Raw genomic sequence first — 24,096 nt, 5'->3', positions numbered from 1 at the left:
AGCACCATCTGTATTTCATTCTTTTTCAATAAGTCCTACTCTGACAAAATGGTGTGTTTCAAACAGCAAAGTAAGGATCTTTGGGAAGAGACTTGGTTAACCTACAGGTGAAACTATGTGTAATTATTGACTAATTATGCTGTGGGCAATACTGGTTATTATCTTGCAAGGTGTGCTTGTTTTTATACTTCAACAGCATCAAACTTGATTCAAGACCATGAGGTATGCAGTCCTGTATGATAAAAATAAGAGCTGTACTAAACCGTGCAAAATTAATGACATATTACAACTTACTATTGATATAGTATAACACATTTATTTCACCATTTCATAAAAATTGCATATGCAATATGTGCTCAGCACTGCCACAAATGGTTGAAAGCTGGAACTGCAGGGATAGTCCTTATAATTAAAATCAGGATGTAGGCCTACTTGGAGGAATTTATTTAATATTGTATTCGCTCATTCTACATTCTAATGAAACACATTTCAAGATCATCCTTTTGTCTTAATGTTGGGTTTTGAATTATTTAAGATACACAGGAAATGTGTTTCTTATTGATAATTATGCAGTTAAACGCAAAGTGACAATAAACCATAGTCAACTAAAAGGGCAATGAAATGAATACGTATCAGTTCTATGATGTCTGACAAGGGTTTAGAGTGCAGGAGAATGCCCTTAGCAGTAGTGAGGCTCACACTCACTCAGCAACTGCGAATGCTATGATGACTACAACAAATGCAGCTCACAAGCCAGTCACGCTTGTTGGGGGACTTGACAGAGCTTAAAAAAAGAAAAAAAAAATCCAACAGCTTCTTGATTGAGCTACCAGTCATGAATCCAGTGACATATGTTGTGCAGTTACTGTGGGAAGGTGCCTTGGTGGCTACAGGCTAACTCTTTCTCTGTGTGTGCGTGTGCCCGTCTAAAGTGTGCCTGTGGCCCACACACGTCTCTGCAAATGCCTGTGTCGGGATTAAACCCCTGGCTATTCGCAGACACACTTATTAGTGAAGCCCAGCTCCCATTGCATCTTCTACCAAATATTCCAGGATTGATTTAATTTATTTTATGACTTTATGTTGTAAATAAAATGTTGCTCTCATTGAAAAGTATTGCTATGTAGTTCAAATGTCCAAATTTTTTGATATATGCTTTGCTTCAAATGCTTTTGTTGAAATCCAATTGGTTTCTACCGTGGATTAAATGACCAAAGTAAAATGCGGTTGCTATCTCATCTCGGCAATAATGAGAATTAATTTTGGCACAAAAAGCCCAAGACTTCCTTTTGCGTGAGAATCTAATTCATCTCAATAACCCTCAATGATAAACAAGACTCTTCCTCGCCTCTGACGGTATGAGCACAAATCGAGTTTTGAAAGTGTCACTTTGAAAATTTGCTCCACATTCAACTGCCACTGGCACAATTGGACATGGGTGTGTGCCTGTGTGGGCTGTAAAAATTAGCGTACATGTGCGACAAAAAAAGGGTTTGTGGTTCTCCCTGAGTGTGTGTGTGTGCGTGTGTGTGCGGAGCAGTGTGTCAGAATCTGGAAAGTATCACAACTCACCACTGCTGTTGACGATGTGTGCGCCCAAACACCAGCATGAGCTCTGAAATGGTCTCAGACAGCAGAGACTTCACTGTAATAAAACATCAAAATCAAACGTCCTGACATCATGTATTTTACTAACTATAATTCCTTCAGGAGAAATTCCATCACATGACTGTGTGTCTTGATCACTTCACCACACTTGTTCTTCCATAAAATCAACTTCAAGAACCACGCCGTAGGGTTGGTATTCTGTGAATGCTGAGATTAAAGCATTCATTTCTAATTTTATTGTATGCCAGATATATGGAGTCAATCAACGAACATTTTGTTTCGTATAAGTGAGCTATAACTTTTCTGAGCCCACCCAAAACATTTATTTTTTTCCCTATTATTGAATATTAAAGACAATATTAAAAATAAAGAAAAGCATGCAGCACCTCTAAGTGATCACTCAATACTAATAATGTGTCATCCGGATTCTGCTTGCTGCCTTGAGCAGACCTGGTATCTGAGAACTGCTATAATATGTATTAAACACCATTGTCCTCAATTCATTTATTTATTGTAGCATTCTCCCAATTGTACTCATCATCATTTCTCAACGAACTTTTTTAAATTAAAATATTAAAGGAGTCCTATTGGTCAACAATATTTTAAACACATTAACAATTTAACTCATGGTTCATTTAAAGAGGAAATCATTTATTTTCGGAACTCAGCCATCAGTTCTGATGCAGATGCAAGAAGAGGATTAAATGTACAATTAAGGGAAGAAATGAAGCGGTGGCAGTATCCATCCAATCAGATAGATTTGGTGTGTGTGGGAAGATGGTATCTGGGGGACTGCTGCGATGTGAAACAGCAATATAGCCCTTAATTCATTTCTTTCTGTAGCATTTTATCCCAGTGAAACCAGCTCTGAGAAGTCACAAACATTTACTGATAGAATTATGTAACATTGTGGTGACCTGCAATAGGCAGACATTCACCAAGGGGCTGTGCCTTGAAGGGGGGAGTGAGCAATGACTACTGCTTCCGGGTTGAGAGTATAACCTTGCGATTCAGGAATAGGGGCATGTGCATATTTTTAGATTTTAATAATATTTTATTGTTATTGTTATTATTATCATTATACTATGAAAGGTGCTTCCAAATCTAAATTATTATTGTTATTATTATGATTATATTATGATCATTAACCAGCACTGTAATCCTTAACTATTGTTTTACATACTCACATCTCGGCTAGATTACTGTAATACACTTTATTTTGGAGTCAGCCAATCCTCCATCGATCGACTCCAGTTGATCCAAAATGCTGTTGCTTGCCTCTTAACAAGTACTCGTAAGAGGGAACGCATAACCCCCGCTCAGGCGTCCCTGCACTGGCTCGCTGTATGTTTTAAAGTTCTTTTTAAGATTATTATTTTTTTTAAATATTTCAATGGCCGCATTTTACCGCTTTGAGCTACTCCAAATTTACGCACCTGCCCGGTGCCTCAGGTCGGCGGACAAGATGCTGTTAAGACTAAGCGAAGGCTCAGAGGGGATCGAGACTTTTCCGTTGCCGGTCCCTCTCTTTGGAACTTCGGCACGACCTCTCACTTCCCATCTTTAAAACTTGTCTTAAAACTTTTTTCTTTAGCTTTTGACTGACTCGAGATTTGTTTTATGTGTTTTTACTGTTTTGCTTTTTACTGTCATAATTAATCTGTTTGATTGTTCGTAGTAGTATGACTTACTTTCGCGCCATTTACCACACATTGTATATAGCGGTGCTTAAAGCGCTCCATAAATACGGATGAGTTGAGTTATTTTGGCATTTCAGTATTACTGACAGTATCCAATAGTTGGAAAGGCATGTATCAAATATTAAATAAAATAGTAAATGCCATTTTACATTAATAATTACACTCAAGAGTGCTTGAGCCGTTCAATCGAAGATAATCCGTCTTTTTCGACACAAATGCAATGAGAGCTCATACTCATCCGCTCATTTGCTACTGCGGACCACCAGCTAAGCTCTGTAAAGTGCATCTGTGCTCACACCATCGTTAAGTGCCACCATTGTGGTGTGCCGTGATTAGATTTAATTGACCCGCGCTTGGAAACATAACACGCACGCACACGCACACACTTCACACCAGCCACTCACATGGCTTTCATAAGGAAGTCTAGTCGGTGACTTGTGGCTTGCTGACCTCAAAACAGTATCCACTTCCTGTATAGGTTGAGGCAGTCTTGACCAGCGTAAATCACTCTTCCATTTGCTTCGATTACACGCTCCGCGTCTGTCACCAGCTTCCACACACGCGCACGCACACATATACAGAATTTCAAAGCTAATTTCATCTGACATCAATATGCAGTTACCACATTGATATGTGGTTTGGGCAGCTCAGTTATCCACAAGGATCCCTCATCCTGAGATGAGGAGATGTAGCGGGTGGGACCAGGGAAAGGAAATACCCTAAATGCATATGAATGCATGTGAGTTACTCAAAACATTACCCCCACATCTGCTTTGGCACGAGTGCTATTTTATCTGTAATCCACAAGTAATACTGAGGGAAACCACTGGCTTTATGAATATGCAGAAGCTCCCTCAACAACATCTGTTTAACATTGAGAAATACACACCTAGAGTTTATTTGTAATTTCAACTTTAACCTTAATAAATTTGTCGCAACAGTCAGCAAGTGAAGATAGTGATTGCATTTTCTATTCCCAGTGAATGAGATTCGTAAATGCAATCCATGCTGAATAATGCATTTTTTGTCGTACTCCTGTAATCGCTATTACCCTGAAAGTAAATTCTCTCACTAAGATGGACATTTTCCTTCATCTGTTCAACCCTGTAGTAATAGCATAGCTCAGGCTTAAACAGTGCAAACTTTGCATGTCCCATCAGCAAGGGTGATGATTAAGTTATGTAAACAGTTTGGAGAGGGTCCATGATTCCGCTTTGCTGCGCCGCGAGTGTTCCCTCTCAAAGATCTGCTGAAATATATGCTGTATGTATTCCCAGCGGAAAGGTAAAAATCAACAAGAAAATCATCAGCGTTGAGCTTTAAAAAAACAAGCATCCATCTTTATTAGAGACCATGGTTTATGTTAGAGGACCTCAATCCTCCCCGGGCTGTAAACTGGTCTCGACAATAGACAGCTGGTGCATGGGAGCAAAAAGAAATTAATCATAAAAATGTCCATATATCTTTGCTGCATGGGTGGCTGTCATTCAAATGAACCCATTAAATCTTCAAATACGAATTTGTGGTTGTTGTCAGGAATTATTTATTAAGGTCTGTTTCGTGTTTCTTTTCAGAGAGTGTCTAAATCATATAGGCAGACTCAAGCAAGATTTTGTTATCCTAATGAAGACGAAAATCCTAGCATGTATATCGGCGCATCTCTGCAGTTTTATCTCCTAATAAACCACACCACTTTCATAAGCCCTCTTTAAAGTGTTTTGATCCTTTGATAAAGAGAGCAAAAAATATCCCGGAGCTTGTCGTCATTAAATCTGTGTTGGTTTATTTGTGTAAGATACTGGAGCTTGGGAGGCAAGTTGAGGAGAACCGGGGTGGTCTGTAGTCTATTTGCTCACTCGCGGCTGATCTTTGGATTTTAGTTTCCGCGCGGTGACAGAAAGGTTGGCGCTTATAGGAAATGAACAAGCCCGAGAGTGTATGACTACGACCATGTGGAAGATTTCTTGATTGCACTGAGTTTGCAAGGAAAGGCTTGTTATAACATGTTATAACGGGAAAAGGTTTCTGAACTCATCAAGAAATGGGTCTGAATATTCACAAAGATGAAGGTGGGGAAAACAGCAGGGACTGAAGTAGGGCAAAGTCCCAAAGGCTTCCCGGGAGGAATATTTAGAAGCAGCTGTTTTTGGCTTCGCTAAATGGAGACGTTGTGCTCTGGCTCGGACTCATAACCCCCCCTTCTCCGCCCAAGTCCTTACCAATAGGTCCCAAATCCTGCTTCCTGTGCTACCCCTCCCTTGTAAAACAGAATGGTGGCAGTAGGTTGGAGTTGTCAGCCATTTGAACCAAAGCCATCATAAGCCACTCTGTGACCTCCATCTTTCTCAGACCAAAATACTGCCTGACGTAGTCCTTGACAGGATCTCATATGAACAGCCATCCTGCAGCTCAGTCTTAAAATGGGACTTCATTTAAAAGCCCCTGGGTGTTTTTCTAACCATACATTCCACTCAATTATTTTCCTGTCCCTAAATCCCTGAGTGAAAACATTTTAGTACACCTTTTGGGAGGTTGACAGGGTTTCATATTCCCAGTGCCAACGTCCTTCAAGACCAAACTTCAACCTATTACAAGAGAGAAGAATTTGAGAACATTTGAGGGAGGGTCTCATCTAGGTGCCACATTGTTTCTCACATTGCCTAAACTGATTTGTGTTCTCACAGTTTTTGACAGCCCCCTCTGGAAGCTATTAGTTTGGAAGAATCACCCCCTGTACTGTTAGTGGTCAGTCAAAAACAAATAATGTGCTCACCCTCCAGTGTTTGCAGGGGGGAAAAAGCCCAGCAGGATCAGATCACAATACTTGGAAACATTTACGAACACTCCGAACTACAGGAAATACTCAAAGGAAACCCTTCCCGCTCTTTCCACCAATTCCCAACCACCATCATCTGGTCTCCTTAATAGCGATGAATTTGGGACCAGAGAGCTTGAACAAGGTCAAAGGTGAGTGGGAGAAAAGCACAGATGACTCTTAGATGGATTAGCACCAAGTGACCCAGATGCTCCCAAACAATCACACATAAGAGATCCTCTTTATGGCACATCGCTGCTTGAAGACTTTCATTCGTTTCTTGCGTCATCCCAAACGTAGCTGAAATGGGCAAAACCAAAATTTGTTGTGTTATGTCTACTAAATTAGATTTGAGTTTTAGAGGAGCCCTATCACTGCAAATTGTGGCACATACATGTGAGGTTGATTGCTCCAGCTTCCTCAGATAACACCGTCACAGTGGTGTGAGCTTTACATTTTTGACAAATGTGAGTCCACACACCAAGGTGGGAAAGGGGCTGTTTATCTTGAGGAGGTGAAAGTGGAGCTGGGTGGCTTAACACACTTAAACTTAAATGAAGGACAATCCATCATCTCAATGTATATCTCAGACTTCCAGGAAAAGAACATGATAAGGAGGAGACGGCCTATCAAAAACAAAACACCATTCTCATTTGTATTGTTCAAAAAGTTTAGCATGATGGCTAAACATTTCATTGCAGCCTGGGATCACTTTCATAGTGGTCAAAACCACTGTGGTCTGTCGTGGACATTAGCTATGATAAGTTATTGCACTTGGACGCTGTGGCCACTTCTCTAAGCCTACCGTTACTAAAAGTCTTCAAAAGCAGATCTTTTTTTCGGAACAAATCCGGATTTTTAAAACAGTATATCATTGCTGCCGGGCGGAATCCTCGTACAGTCAAAATAACTTTACAGAAAGTTTAAAAAAAAAAAATAAAAAAAAACATTTGCATTTTAGTTTGTTTGTTTGTAAGTTTTATTATACAATATATTGCTATCTCACACTAACATCAACATATTACCTGAAAAATACATTCACAAATATAATCACTAATTTAACGCTGACATTGATTAAGAACATTAAGCCGGCGGCAGCCGTGTACTTCAAAGTATGCAATCATGTGAAGCACCCACCGTGCAAATAGCCTTGTGTCACAAAAGCAAACATCTGCCCTGAATCCAGAAGTGTTGCAATAAATAAAACAATAAGCCAACTAACCCTGACATTAAAATGAAACAGAGACCTTCTGGTCCTTCTGCAACGAAACATCGCAGGCATCACATTTTTACAAAAAAGCCAACTTCACGTGTTATTGTCTAAAAAACAGCTGCCAGACATTAAATAGAGGCGGCAATTCTGCCACACAGCTTCCGCAGGATCAGGAAGCTAAAGCAGCTTTGACACATTTTGCAACCCTTCTCAAACATACGTTGCATTTAAGAGTGGTCAAGTATTTTTACTTGCTATTTTCACAGCTTTTAAATTGGCTAAAATTCGATGAAAATAACAGACAAAGTGGGGAAGAGATGTGTGAAAAAAAAATGACCATATTACGATATCACTACGATATACTTTTCTGTTACATATCAACGAATACCAGAGCTACTACAAGAATAAATGCAATTTTCACTTTAATGTAATATTTCAGAGGGCTTGACAATTAAGATAAGTGGTGAGGAGGAACACTTTGACCTCAGCTACCTTGAACATACTGGCAAATATGATACTTGCTTGGTCATAATATTGTTTTTGCACCTCTTGGTAGCAAGAAACCTCTGCAAATGTGTCGCACCAAGGCAAAATTCTTGCTTCCAATCAAGAAATGAGTTATACTGCATGTTTTATGTTGTTATTATGTCATTGATTAGCTATGTACATTTTTTTTTCATCCAATTGAGAAGCACAGAATGTTGCAATTAATGTCACAATGATAAAAACATAAAGCCGTTTTTTGATAAGAGAGTTTGCATTTATGTCTTTGGCTTTAACTTAATCCCATTTGTTGTAAATGGAATACGGCTCAGAAATGAAATTCATATGCCATAGCACTTTTTTTTTTTTTTAGATATAAGAAGCATGTGCTGATTCAAGTTCACCTCTTATAAAGGTTTTATCGGGACACATGAGTATCTTGAATGTAAAAAAAAAAAACTAAAAAACAAAACCTATATTACTAATCTGAAGAAAATGCTGGCCTGTGTTTGAAAAGTTAATCCAAACCATTCGTCACAAATGGATTGCAGCAGGATGTTTTGTCCACACAGTGCTCTTGTTACTGCACAGCCTGAATGCATGAAATCCTGTCATGGACCCAAAATCACTTATTGTATCATGTAACGAGCATCCAACACTGATTTATATACAGTTAGTGTAGAACAGGCATCACCAAATGGCGGACCGTGGTCCGATCCGGACCCATGACCGATCTACGATGAATTTTTTTCAGGGCGCATTCACAAAGGTTGGCGCTGCAATTCTAGTTAATACGGAAAAGGCATCACTGATTTGAGCCAATCAAATCTTTTGTTTACGATCCACTGCCAATTGCGCAGCAGACCGGAAGAAAGTGCTGCTGACAGTATGCCTTGCTAAAAAGTTAGCAAGGTCGATGCGTCTTGTTTTAAATCAATGGACGGAGAAATTTAGTTTCGTTCTGGCTGCAGCCGATTCAAAACCAGTGTGCATCATATGCTCCGAAACCGTCGCAACATTGCGAAGCGCCAGTACGAAACAAAGCACCGCCCTTTTTTGCAAAGTTATCCGCTGAAGTTTGAGGTGAGCGCACGCAAAAACATCGAACTTCGAGTGCAGTATAATAGATTTTTACATTTTCGTTTACTGCCCAGCGGCATGCAAATGAATGTTCACTAAAAGTATCATGGATTTTGGGGAAACCAACCATTCAGTGATGGGGAAGTTGTGAAGGAGTGCTTAAATGCGGTTGCACAAACATTATTTAAAGGAAAACACAAAGGCCAGATGTGTGACATAAATCCCAATGGCCCTGACTCCGTTCCAACCCAGATTTAAGTCACTGGCAGGGCAGTCACAAACTCATTTTTCTCATTAAGAGATGTTAAAAAAAATATTCAAAAGAAAAAGTGGTGTCAAAGCTAATTTTGAATTAGTTTTTCATGAGGACAGCCATTTTTATTGATTTTGTACTGAACATGTTGACCTGTTTTACTTGGATAATTAGGCTTTCCGTTTTTTTCTAGGCTGATAACTAAAAAAAAAGGTAAAAGATGTTAACTCAATGCTTAGCACTTGATATATTTCTGCAGGAGATATTTTATTGTTTTTTTTCTGGAAGTTTAAATTCCTGTAGCCACATTTTCTTGAATGTGAAAACGCCTTATGTTTGTTTGACTGGCAAAGGTGTTTAATGGGAACATTGCTAAATATTTAGTATATAAGTGCGCTCTGTTGAAAATGACTAAATATTGAAACTAAAAATTTAAACATAGGCTAGACATTAAGGGAAGTTGGACTTTGGTTCAGACCTTTTATTTGGAAGAAATTTTAGTTGTGGACCTCTGTGACTTTAAATTGAATACCTCTGGTGTAGACAATTAAAACCTGGTGGGAATCAAGATTTTAAAGATATTGACTGTATTAAACAACACTTAGGAACCCCAAATTACAAAAATAAAATTCACAACATGAGCGATACTATATTAAATTGAATAAATAAACGCACCAACATATTCTATGACTGAAAAAGACATTGTAACACAATGTTGTGATGTCACTATGCAGGTGATTGTGTTGCTGAAAGGTGATTGTCTTCCATTATATCAAACTGGGAAGTCACCGTCCAAGGCCAAGGCAGGTTATCTCAGCTTGGGAAGAGGAACTGACAGCCTGACCTCCTTCACAGTCCTCCAGCTCCCCCTCTCTCCTAGCAAGCTCACTCACTCACACATCCCTTTTTCAAGCGCGATGCCTGACAGCCAACAGCTGTTACATGCCCATTTAATCTCTTTTGTCCAAATACTTAACACTTCTTTTGGCCTTTTTTTTGTGTACACTTTACTCTTCTACCTGATAAGACATATTCAAACATGTTTGAACTGTTATTCTTCTCGTTCTTGTTTTTTTTTTCAAGTTAGTTAGTTCTTTACCACTCACAAATGTTAATTTGGCATTGCTTCTTTTGTGAGACTGTGTATAGGTTGATTTGGAATTTGAAAAAATATGGTGCTCCACAAAAATGTTTCCCTTATTTCATTTCATTCTTTGCAGAGGTCAGCGCTCTGCTGAATTGCATTCTATTTAAACATGGTTATTATAGAATTGCTAAAATAACAATCTTATGGTAGTTCAGACTTTAGCATAGCACTTCAATTTAGGTGGAGATGCTATTATGTTTTTCGACAGTTTTGTTGAATAATTTTGAAGATGGAAAAGAAATTGACGAACGTTAAGTCTCTCTCTTTTGGCATGAATCAAATTATCTGAGTTTAATTTAAAGTTACTGAAGTTGAACATTTTAATAACATGGGGAGCCAATACAAGCTGGAATAAATCAGAAATGAGAATTAACGACTTCTGAATCTTGAATTGTTATCTGACAGGAAACAAAATACATAAATATAATAGATAATGTCCATCATTTGGGCCCTCATGCTCATATCAACAGACTTTTACCACTTGAGAATATCACTTGCGATGAATTGGAAAATTTATAATGACAACAGAATTCTGAGCCAGACAGGCACATCTCTGCAATTTTAATGACGTGGGTTTTCCATTGTAATTGAAAGTTATCAGGTTTGGAACAGGTGTAATCGTGTGCCTGTGACTTCAATACCCCATACTTATTCCTTTAAAGATCATATCATCCGTAAAACAATTAACTAGTACTTGGAGTCATGGGCAGAGCCTTTTGAAATATTCTGCAGACAGACTTTAGAATCATAGATTAATTTTGACCTGAGGTGAAACTTTTACAGCTTCAGCAGAGAAATGGGGAGCAGCAAATGGAACCGGCAACATAGGGGGAGTTCTATTTTTGGGATTTCTGCCTCTTTTTGAAAGTGTGAGAAACAAATCCTGAGGCTTAGGTCATTCCACATTACCCCCACAAAGTGTTTAACAGATCCACCTTTCCGCCCAGTCACACACGTACACGCGCACACAGTATGTGTGTGTATGTACACACACACACACACACCCCCACACACCACAAACTACTGCAATATGTTCTACCTTAGGATGGCACTCCCAAACCACAATGACTAAGCTTCCTTTACACATGGCATTAATTAACATTGTTACTTATGCTAATAATAAACTTTGGCTACGTGGCATATTAAGCGAAACTTGTTGCCCAAACACTCTGAAAGTCCTGCCAGGAAATAATAGCTCATAATGTAGCCACGTGTGATGCAGCTCAGACGCTAAAATTCCCAACATTTGTGTTCCCAATTCTGCACACCTTAACATAACCATAACATAAACATTTCACTTTACCTTGACACATTCTTTTCCTCACTGAAAGGCCCATTTAGGGGCCGAGATTGACGGGGGACCTTCGGGCGAGCTGAACAGGATGTGGTTTGCTGTTGCTCAGGTAAGCCATTTATTCCCATTAAAGCCCAATGATGCCTTCTTCTTTCATATTTTTTTTTCTTTCGCACGCCATAGCTGCCAGATGTACATCTGTAGAAGTCACTACACTACAGGTCTGACAATTAACTCAGCGGCACCGCCCCAAGTCTGAAAAAACAGCTGCTAATTTCAGGTGCATTCCTAACATCTTTAAGACAGCATCTTTTTTGGAAACTTCACTTTTTGCAATGTTTATTTTGTTATGTCAGTCATGCAGAGTTTATATAGAGAAACTATCCCAGACTTTGCTTAGACTTAATCACACCATGAACACAACAAAGACCGGCGAGACGGCACTGCCTGATGCCAAATGTGTTTTTTCAATTACTATTCTTTTCACAAGTACTACAAACTTTATATAGCTACAGTTAGAAATAAAAAAAAAAGGATGGGATCACCCTTCCTCCAAGAGATAATCAAAGTGAAGAGCCAGCCAACATAGAGTCTCATCACCTTTGGTTAAATCTGTTTTTCCCTAAACCAATTTTGAGTTTAAGAAATTGTTGCTGAGTGCGTGGAGCAGGTCGCCCACTGAACAGAGGCTCAAACATTTGATTCCCGGCTCGGACTCTCCAGTATTGTAATGTCCTTCGGCAATACACCGAACCCTAAATTTCCTCCAGGTCAGCACTGTAACTAAAAAACTGTTCAGAATTGTATTGTCTGGTTAAAAGAAATTGTTATTTAATTATAACAAATAATGTCGATAGTGTAAATAGAAAGAAGCCCAGCCACCAAATGACTGTGAGAGTTGCTCAGTAAGGTGAAGTAAAATCCAATAGTTTCGGATAAAGATTTACAGAAATCTCCGCCACGCACTAACAAATCTATGACCATAACTCATTTAATAAAGCAAAACAATGAACAATAATGGATGTTATGAGAGGATACCGGTGACCAGTGAGGATGAGTTAAAAAAAATGAATGATCAAATTAAAGCTGGGATTGCCTCTAGCACGACTGAGGGGCGGTTAACACGTCCGCCTCACAGCACAGAAGTGCAGCGTTCGATTCCGGCTCCAACCTTCCTGTGTGGAGTTTGAACGTTCTCCCCGTGCCTGCATGTGTTTCCTCCGGGTAATCCGGTTTCTTCCCACATCCCAAAAACATGCATGGTGGGTTGATTGAACACGCTAAATTGCCACCAGAAAACTCAAGAAACTTGATTAAGTCAAAGAGTTTTGTAACGGGAATGTTTTTCCTGACCATTGTGCAGATGTGATCTGCAACTATACAGGCAACATTCGGTTGAATATTATTGCTGAAAATTACGCTCAAACAGTTAATAAATCCAGTGTGATGTTTCAATGTTGTGTTCGGATAAAAATATGGAAACATGTCCCTGTGTCGTATTTGTGTAAGAAAACTGTGTTTGTTTATTGTTTGGACTTCGATGATTGATCACTTTATGCAGAAATCGAGTTACATTACAAATACTCTCTCTTGCATTTGGAAGCATTTTATAAACGCAACAAACAACAAGTTTGAGACAGAGCGCCCGATTTGTCTGCCTGGGCGGCGATCAAATACAACAAAATCGCGTTACACCATCTACTTTTTGAGTTAGACCTGCTTTTTGTGAGTCTAAAATCTAATATTCATTTTGAGACCAAATTTAAAGTCGGGGGCAAAGACGAAACACGGCAGGTTAACTGTACTTGGACCGGTACGAAATTGTTGTCTTAATATAACATAATACAGGCACAACAAGGAAATGTTTACATTTAAAGAGCTATCATTTAAAAATCAAAACATTAAGGACAAATTCAGATTTCCTGAGAAAAAAATTGCTTCATTTAGATATTTGCATCAAAACTAGTGAAAATAATTGCTTATAAAGACATAAATGTTTAAGGCACTAGTAATTTAAAAAGTATAGTATTGCACTTTAAAATTAGATTAAATTTTGCAAACAAGCCACTTTGGACTAGGCCGCAGCGGGTCTCGCGAATGCTAAAAAAAAAAAAAACAAAACCTTGCAGTGCTTCCGGTTAATTTATAATTCGTGGCTGAAAAATATTTTGTCTCGAAAAGTAACTGGCTTCTCTCCGATACGTATGACTCTTGACGCATGGCATGATGGTAATTTTCTCTGTCACATTCTGCTAATATTAAATCCACCACCTAGCAAAATGAGTAAAAAAAACAGACCATGTACGACGTCCGCACTGCATAACATGTGGCGAGCATCCCAGACGTTGCCACAAAACTTATGGGCTACATAATCCAATATGGCTTGCTTTCATTTTATTAGACTGCCAAAAAAATCCTACAGTGTAGCGGATTTAACGCTTCACAACTGTTTTTCACTTTCATTAAGTGTTCTCTTGATACATGTGGTCCAATTTAACCCCCCTCAAGAAAAAAAAAATTCTAGTGGTGGACTTTTGCGCCCGTGACAAAGTTTATATGGGAAAATGTGATTGGGACATTTTTGGATTGGTTTGTTTATTTCTCTTGCATGGAAAAGGAAGAGAAAGTGACTTAAGCCTCTCTCTCTCAGCTTTTAATTAATTTGTGTTTATCTGTGTGATTGCTGTGCTGAGTCATTACTGCAATACTGAATTGTGGATGTGTTTATATAAAGTTGTTGGCAGGGGCTGTTTCCCACTTTTTTTCAACAGCTACAAAATTCTTTTAACAGACACATGACATTTTTTTCCTTTTTAAAATAACGTGTACTTCTATGTGCGACTCACAAAAATGGTGAAACATTGCCCACTGGCAAGATTATAGAGGACCCTTGAGGTATCACATCCCATTTACAAGCAAAAGAGAATAATCAGTAAAAGATGCTTGATAAACCAGCAGAACTTGAAGGCTGGCTTCTATTACCACAATGGTGAAAATAGTTTCTGTACGGCTTAGATGAAAAGCAATTATATAATTGTGCGGCTTTAAGATTGCAGACTCTTATAGTTTTGGCATGAGTGTCTGGCCATCACTGGGACGAGACATTGTGAGATAGCTGATCAAACCGACAAGCAGAGGATGAACGGGATTGATTACACTACAACTTGAGATACAACAAACCACTAATCTGATGGTCTGTCTGCAGTCATGCATCTTCATCTATCATTCACGCTCCTTCCCGTCACCACCTTGACTCAGGGGCAAGTCAAGGAGCCAAACAGGATCAACTTTTTTATTTTATTTCGTTTTTTCGTGGGCACCTCATGATGGACTGCTTATGCATCCATCAATCTGTCTAGCTATGGTCACTGCTCTTTTAAAAGAAACGTGTTCTCCACATATGATCTATTTGCTCTTAATGACTTGGATGCAGATGATATTTTTTAAATAAGAAGGAGAGGGGGAGTGGGAATGGTGAAGTAACTTATTTGAATCTGCACCAGCTTTCTGTCACTTTGCTTCTGCCTTAGAGCACATTTCTGGTATTGCTTCTGGCGTGCTTTGTCTCAAAAAGTACAAGTGTCACTTCAAAGTAGGGACAGTCTTTACTTATGAATGGCTAACTTGCACATCTATCAAGGCACCATGAATTTAAAACAGCAAAGTGCTGAAAGGTATTGGAGCAACATATAGTGCCACGTAAGCAATCTCTTTTTCAGGGACATCCCTGCTTATTTCAGTAGGACAAGGCCAAGTCACATTCTGCATGTCTTTCAACTGTGTGGATTCGTAATAAAAGAGTGCAAGTACGCACAAAAGTGCAGACCTGGCTCGTGTTAGCCAATCATCTCCCTTTAACCAACACTTTGTCTCTTGTACAGGTGTTACTCTCTGTAATTTGTTTGTATTTAGTTCCTTGTTTGGTTTCCGTTGTTGTCTGTGCATTGTTCATGTCAGTTGTGAATGTCTCCTGCCAAGTGTCTGTCCTCCGGTCCTCAGCGTGTTACAGTAGTCTTAGTTATTTTGCAACTTTGTTAGTTTTGTTCCTCCATGTTGGTTTGTACTTTGTTGTTTTAGTTTTTCCCAGTGTCTTGTTTGCATTTTTCTTTACAATGAAATACATTTTTGAGTTACTCCTGCCTGGCTTTCCTGCATTTGGGTCCTCCTCCATGCTAAACCTGGCTATCAGTTTGAACATTGAATATATTGTATTTGTAGAGTATTCAAATGACTATCAATATAAAAGTTCACAATATTCAGTTTTTTTCCCCAAGTATGTACATTTAACTCAATGTCTCAACGTCAATGGCATTGGGCTATGAACTATGGGCCCAACTGTTCTACTTTGTCAATTGTTGTTGCTAAAATGAATAAGATTTGACAGAATATGTATGCTACAATTTCTAAAGGGCAGATGTTATGACTTTCGGATTATCCCATCAGGGCTCAATGCATTGAGCCACTCATGATTTGTTTTGCACATTTTTTTACGCAGGATACCCTTCATGATGCAACCCACCTAATATTATCCGAGCTCGGGCCCGTCAGTAGCTGTGAATTGGAGTGAAATGACAATGAAAGCAAATTAAAAATGTGCTATCTGTGTGAAAAGCAGCTTGTGCCACAGTACCATAAGTGTGTTTAATACGAAAGAGTAGCAAGAAAAAAATATTGTAAATCATTTACCCCTTGTGGATTACCACAGGACCAGTGACAATCAGAATGGATTTACACAATACCTCTTGCAACTAGAAAAAAACCCGTTGTTTTAGTGTCTGGTATTTTGGAGATGGGTAGTGCAAATATTTGAAAAGACGACATGGTGAAAGAAACCATCGTGCTAACCAGTAGAGCCACCATCCCACTGCCTAATTCATATTGTACAAAAACAATATGAATCAGAATACCGTATTTAGACTAGTGGGGCCAGATAGAACATATTATTGTAAAGAAACATTTCTGACTTGACTTCACCTTTAAGCGTTCAATGCAGCACTCTCTGTTCAAAATTGGGCTGAAAGCAGCCTAGCTTGTCAATTCTTGAACCCCTTCATTTAACCCAACAATGCCATCTAGAGGATTAAAAAAATACACGAAACAAAAGCTTCATGAAGCAAATTTGAAGCTTTATATCTTACAGACATAGTGCAGTTCATGAAATGTTTTATGTCACAATGTCATTTTTTAAAATACTTCATAGACCTTTTATAAGGTATCCCTATTCAAACAAATCAAAAAACGAAAAAAGAAACACGTAATCCTACCTAATATTGTCTCTTCCTTTTGTTTTCAGATTGAAGTAGGGGATATTTGGAACGGATATACTGAGGCTTGGCAAAGGTTCTATCAACAGAAAATGAAAACTATTGGTGACGTTTTTGATCACAACAATATGGACAATAATTCTGACATCTGTATTAAGCAGAAATCTGTTTAGCAGCACCATAAGTGTTATGAAAAGATGCATAATGGAAAGCATGAAGTTACTGTATCCCCCAAGTGAAAATGAAAACCAGAGTTTCTTTTTTGGCGTTGAGTTATACAGATTTTATTTCCTTCCCAGATGGCTAACTTTCTTTTACCGCCAATGTAAATATATTCTTGAAAAGCTTTTTTTTTTAGTGATGGTCTTAGGGAGGAGGCTGTCTTTCCCAAGCTGCAGTGAGACATCATCTCCTTGAGAGACAGCGGTACATTAAACTAAAGGTAATTACACTGGGAGCCGAGAGGTCAGAGAGTAAAGCGAATGAGGCTGCTGGATCAGCTTATCGCAAGGCCAGAAACCGAGGAACAGCTGAGGAAACTAGCAGAAACTCTCTCAGATGTCAAAAGAGTAAAGAGAGTGGAAGGTCATGAAGTGGAGTTTTATTTCACATATCTCTTGATCAGAGGCCCTCAAAAAAATCAGGCCAATCTACAGAAGTCAGAGGGTGTGAGACAACTGGAATAACTGACGATGGAGAGATACAAGTCATTAAGGTAAATCAACGAGGGACACTTTTTTGTTTGAGGTGTGTTTTACAGATAGCCACGTCTAGCTGGTAAGAAATTAAAATGATGAAGAAAATGTTGTATTTCCCCTCAAAATTACCTCACAGATAAGGTATGGGATGGGATGGGCAATTCTGATTTCAGCTGACTTACAAATGTCTTCACTTGGGTCAAAAAATAAATTAGTTCATAGCGACAACAAATGCTTTGAAAAAGCAATACTGTAAAACAAATATTTGATCAATGTCAATGTTCGACTGCATTTGCTCAAAATAGCATTAAAAAAGGCATTTGTGAAAGCTAAGAAGCAACAGAGCTCACCGCAAAATGCTTTGATCCGCCTTTCTGGCCCACATGTGGTCAGTTTCTCTAGACACTAACCCATCAGCAAAATTGGCTTTATCATTGACAGACAAAAAGAAAGGTGTGGGGGTTTCACAAGAGTAGTCAAAAGAGCGTCCTGGCTAATAACCCAGCAGCTGGTTATCTTGCAGATTTACACATGGAGACAGAAGTCCAAATGCCTTGAAGGTATTATTGGTTCAAGTGGCATCGTAAAGTGGAAATGCATTCAATGAAATACCTCGTAATTGCTATATAAGCTCAATCAGCCACCTCTTGTCATTTTACAGCTCACTATTCTGGATGTTTTGTGAAGCATACGTCTTTTGTGAATGTTGATTTCAAGCATGCACTTCTCATAAAAAATAAAATAAAAAATCTGACTTGGATTGTGGCTTTGAAGATATGATTCTCTACATCTGCAGCCACGTTATTCTGAGAGTGTCTTCAAATCTTCGCTTTGGCTGGAGTTAATATTGTCAAGAGAGCAACCAGCGGAGAGTCCAAACAAGTTGTACACGGCTTGCCAACACGTAATCATGATCTCCATTGGCAAAAAAAACAAAACAAAAAAAAAACAGCATTTATCAGAAAGGCAGCAGCTTGGAGTCATTAACGGTTAGGCTTTAAATGCTACAGAAAATGTACATTTGGACTCATCCAAAGCCATCTCCAGTGTTTTTTTATTTTTTATTTAGCAGATTAATTGTGGTAATAGACTGGCACATGAAACACAAGGTAGAAGTCAGGCGCCATGACAATGCCAAGCCGGCAGCCAGGAGTAATTAGATGGCCACATCGCAGTCGCCATGACGAGACCAGGCGAGCACCCTGGGTAATTTAACACATGTGTCTGATGAAATCAGTCGTAGCTGTGTGAAAATGGGTCTTTATTCATAATCTCGAACTCTGGCACGCAAGACATAAACCGCAGATTTTTACAGTCGAACCCACTTGCGCTTCTAAATAAGGTATGACAGTGTGATAAAGAAACTGAGATGGAAAATAACGTGTAAAACGTCTGAATCCCTGAATGAATACGCATCATACTTTACAGACCACTAACAAACAAATAAACTCAATGTTTCCAAAAGCTGCCTGTTTTTAGCATTAGTTTCACATAAAATATGTCAAAGGTCATCAATAACAAAACATATCCTGTTTAAGGAGACATATTGAGCATTTTTGCCCCCAAAAGTTGTCAGGTGTCTTCATGTTATATCTGACTGTCATGGTCTCTATTTTTCCATTGTGCTTTGTTTGGATTGACTTTTTTCTCAAGTTGTCTTGTTTTCCTGTGTCATTTGTTCATGCCTTCCAAGTCTTCACGTTGTCCCTGTTGGCACTAATCCTCATCAGCCCTGCCGCTTGTGTCAATCAATCAACACCTACAGCCACTTCTGTCATGCCAAAGTGTGCCTCGTTGTCTTGTCTGCGTGTTTGTAATTGCAGTTTGTAGTTCTGTGGTTTCTTTCAGTCACTCACTGTTCATTGTCCTACATTCCGTGTCCTGCGTGGCGTCATCATGTAAGGAGCATGCTTTTTGGAGATGATCAGCAGAGCTGTGGGTATTGCCCATGAAAAATTGCCAGATATTCCCCCCCAACATGAGTATTTGCCCTGCTATAGTGATCAGTAGATGTCTGCTCCAAGAATCAGAATGATATGGATAGGGCCAGTGCTATGGGGCAACTTCAACTTCAAGTTGTTGCTCCATAAATATACGTTCCTGCAGTGTTTGGTGTGAAGAACAGTCTCCAAATTGAAAGCAGTGTTCCATATATGGAGCTTTCAAAGACGGCTGGTGCCCTACTTAAAAGACTTTCTGCTCACCCTGTCAGCTTTGCTAACAAACGCTATCTTGTACAGATTTGACGCTCTGGCCTGCCAGGACTGCTCTTCACTGACATGTGCCCGGGACCTTGGACATACGGAAGAACATTATGTTCAGCAATGAGTCTGGCAGCTGTATCATAGACACGGAAAAGTAAGAGTAACAGGTTTTGTCTGGAGGCATTGTGATGGTGTGGGGCGACATCACTCAGTGGAAAAACAGGGCTTGTCTTCGGGGAGGCAATTTAAAAGCAGAGATAGAGACGAGATTCTGCAATCAGGGGCTATCGCATATCTCCACTGTTTGAGACCGAACTCTCTCTTTCAAGATGACAACACTTGGCAGAGGCAACCGCCACAATTTGGGTGTGGAGTGAATGGAATGTCCTGACTTTAACCCCAATCAACGCTTGTGGGATCAGCTTGGTTGTGCTGTTTGTACCCCAACCATGTTGGCTCACCTGTGACAAATGTTGCTTGAAGAAAGTGATGCTATCCTACTGCAGTGTATGACCAAGCTGGGGACCAGCATCGTTAGGCGCTGCCAAGTTGTTGTAGCTGCGTATGATCCTTCCACATGCTACTGATGCTTCTTATTGATAAATGCATAATGGTTATATTGCCAATATGTCTTGTTTCTTTCAACTTGAATAATGCAAAACCAAACAAGAGTCAAAAACAACAGCACAAAATAAGATGTTTGGCAGCAGTAGAGATTTGGCACATATTTCATGGGCGCAACCCACAAGTGGATGTGGCGCCATATAAAAGGGGTAATAAACAAGCTTTCCACCAGTGTAAAATTTATTGCCAAGCTGAATTTTTAGTAACAACGAAATGATCTACCAAACACTAATTATCTTTCTTTTTTCGTGCTGAGTCTAGTTTTTGATGCTGCAAATTTTGCAAGGAAATCCTCTTGAAATTTCCCTGTACTCTCCTGTTCTTTGCCTTTACACCATCACAACAAACACACCGTGCCCAAAAAGGACATGCATATGTCAAAATACTGCATGGATCAGGAATTATATTAAACTTCACACACCTTGTCATGCTGCCTCTTTTGAGGGAGTGACCCTGTCACGTGAAAATGACGGACAGTAAACCACTGCCCATATACTGTTGGGCCAATGGCGAGGAAAATGGAAGTCTCTTGTGTGGGGATGAAAATAAAAAACGGTAAGGCATTTTGTAATGTGTAGTTAGCTTAGCATGTAGCTGATAACCTCTACCCTCCCAAAAATATCCAAATTAATGTGCAGCTAGCTTGGCATTTTGCTGATAACCTTAACCCTTCCACAGGACACGTCGTTTGTCATGTATCTTTAATTTTCTCGCCCTGATCAGGAACGGGTGGAAGCCTCATCCACACTGACTTCTGCAAACCTATGCTGACTTCTCCTTCACTCATATGCACATCCAACATAACCTTTTCAGTCAGCATAGTCCAGCCTTTGACTGGTGCAATATCATGTTTTTTGATACAGCTCCTGTAACGGCATCCCATCTGTGCAATATCGGCTTTTATACAGTATTTTTGCAGAAATGTAATTTTATTGTTTCTATTTAGCTAATTTAAATGGCGCTTGTGAGTTTTAAACTTTAATACAGTAGTCATAGAAGAAAAAAAAACATCATACCAACATGTTTAGAATCAGGCTTGGCTGTCAGTAGGGCGAGGTGGTATGCTAGTTGTAGGCACTTGCTTTAAAGGGGAAGTCAACCCCCAAATCTTCTTTCAAGAATAAGTTCGATGCAGGCCCAATAGTCAATACATGGCATTCTGATTAATATTATGTTTGCGTAACATGAGTTAAGCAGTAAAATCCACCAATTTTTAGCAATCTTCGGGGTCGGCCATTTTGTCACTTTTGTCAACTGAAAAAAGTTGCTTAGGGCTCAGCTAACGACCAATCATAGCTCATTTTCAGAAAGCAAGTGAGCAGTGATTGGTCATTGAGCTACTCTGATGTCATTTTCCGTCGGCAGAACTGATAAAATGGCTGCCGCATGAGATGGCTAAAAACGGGTGTATTTTGCTGCTTAATTTATATTCCACAAATCTGAATGCCATGTTTAGACGAGTGAAGTCACATAGAACATTTTATTGCTCAGAAACTTTGGAGGTTGACTTCCCCTTTATAGAAACTTGATACCCAAAGGGGTCATCCATCAGCTAAGTGTATTACATGACATTCTCTACAATATATGTGTAGGGTACATCTAAATGTCCTTTCAGCCTTTTCTGACTTGTGACCTTCTCACTGCTCTGGCCATTGGTCACTGGCTCACACAGACATCAACCACAGCTGCCTGAGAAAACTGGAAAAGGAAAGGGAAATTACTTCACTGTACTGTCAGTGCTTCAACACAAACACTCAGTTCCATTACTCACCATAATGACAGGATAAATATGGAATTTGTACTTAATTTTTAACTTTCATCACTGAGTCACCTTTTGTGCCAACATTGTGTGGTTATCAAAATATGAGCAGAATTAGTTATAGATCAATAGTGATATTGATAGTGTTTTATTGAAAAAATATTACTTGGTCAACTTTACTGGAGGGGGTGTATATATTTTTTCATGAAGTCACTTTGCCCACTTGAACCACACAATTAATTATTTTCAGTCCCATGCTTGATAATATGTTGTGATGGATTGTGGCTCCTGTGTTGTTAAGAACATCACAGCTTCAGTAAAATTAAGAAAAACTCATAAGATGTAATCAAGTTCCGACCCTATGTTCCCCCCCAACCATCTGGTAGTTTTTGAAGATTGTTTTCGATGCTTTGACGAAGAGCCTTAAACTGACTCTTTATACAGCAAAACATACATGCCTTCATAATCTCCCAGTGTTTTAGCCACTCCCCCAGTCTCTCTACATGCCCATCCAAAACAGGCCAATCAGATAAGTAAACGCACTACTTAAGTAGATAATTGGCCTAATCCCGGCAAGGTACAGTGAGGCAGTCAGCCCAGTCAGGCAAGCTATTGTGTTTGTGACCTAAACACTAAGGCACTGCTCAATTTCATGGATTCTGGCTTCTTGTGCTTTTTCTATGAATGAAATGTAAATGTCAGACACAACTGAGTTTCTGCCGCAGTGAATGTCAAGGGTGGCGCCTGCCAGTGAGAACCACTGGGCCATTTTCAGCTGGCCAATTTCCATGATTGTTGCAGCCGTGAGAGCAGTAAAAATGTGCCGCCGTCGAAACAAAAAAAGCTCGCCCCGCTGTGGGGGATCCTGATTTCTGGTATGTGACCTTGCGGCTGACATGGAACCACAAAAGTTGTGATCCTTTTCCATCCCTTCCAATTTTCCATCTGACTCCATTTGTTTTCATTTGTAGAAACAAAATTGTTCCCCTTCTCTATATGTGAAAACAAAGCATCCCAGAAGGATTTGCGGCAAATATCAATCACTGGAATGGTTCTATTGTGATCTCCTTGATGCATCGTATCAGACAAGCGCTCTAAAAGGAAAACACCGGACACCAGAGTTATGGCAACAGCGATAACTAGCTGTGTTGCAACCTCAGATCATAAAAGATGTATCTCAGACAGGCGAGAGAGCATAAACATTTGTTCAGCCACAGTAAATTCGCCATAACGAGTATGCAGTTGTAGACTGAAGGGCATGGGTAACGTGTCGGCAGATATGGTATTTCTGTATGAAATATGAGACTTTTTGTCTGGGGAAACATGTTGGAAAACAGTATCAGTTTCAGCTGTTGGGACAGTTGGAGAGGCTGGTTTGGTGCAAGGAATTGTACTGTTATAGTACTAACCTGTGTATACCTACTGAACATCACAGTAATGACATCACCAAGTGTTATAGTTACCACCTCGCAATAACCTTGACCAGACTTGTGTTTCCAAAATTGGAGTGTTGGCGACTCAATGTAAGTCATGATTTTGACAGAGAAAGCGAACACGACTCTGATGGTCTAAAATATCCATTGTTGTCCTTTCAACTTTTTTCAAAAAAGTCTATCTTTTAGGGAGTAGAAAAAGCAGGAAAGGAATGGGAGTACATATCATTCTGTGATTTAGTTTGCTTTTTTTAAAGTCAGTTCTTTATTTGGAAAATTTATTTTTAAATAAGCAATGATTTCATCAGCGAGTTTATATAAATCCTCTACAGCGCTGTGGCTTCTGCTTCACTTTAAAGGGACGTTGAACAGGTTGAACATTGGAACTCATATGATAGGTCTGCATGTAAAAATTATATCAGCACTAAAATTCACCATCCCTAAAAGATCTGGAGGAATTTAAGGGCATTTTTTTTTGCGTGTGTGTGATGACTAAATTCACAGACTGGCACGTGTAGCTT

General features: G+C 39.3%; 1 long non-coding RNA gene across 2 annotated transcripts in view; it reads right to left on the bottom strand.

Annotated features, from left to right (window-relative positions):
• LOC148324211 (uncharacterized) overlaps positions 1 to 24,096 on the bottom strand; it is a 145,786-nt gene that overhangs the window by 52,163 nt on the left and 69,527 nt on the right. The window contains exon 3 of one of the 2 annotated variants that reach the window (XR_015846338.1): positions 21,826 to 22,081. The exons of the other annotated variant lie outside the window; for it this stretch is intronic. This is a non-coding gene — a long non-coding RNA (uncharacterized LOC148324211). Of the gene's footprint in view, positions 1 to 21,825; positions 22,082 to 24,096 lie in introns of those variants that run through there. 2 annotated transcript variants of the gene reach the window in all.

The sequence above is a fragment of the Idiotropiscis lumnitzeri genome, chromosome 13 (assembly GCF_059441095.1).
Source record: "Idiotropiscis lumnitzeri isolate Australia: NSW breed Sydney's pygmy pipehorse chromosome 13, RoL_Ilum_1.0, whole genome shotgun sequence".
Taxonomy (NCBI): Eukaryota; Metazoa; Chordata; class Actinopteri; order Syngnathiformes; family Syngnathidae; genus Idiotropiscis; species Idiotropiscis lumnitzeri.
The sequence above is the reverse complement of the archived record's forward strand: the minus strand, read 5'-3'. Positions and strand labels throughout refer to the sequence as shown.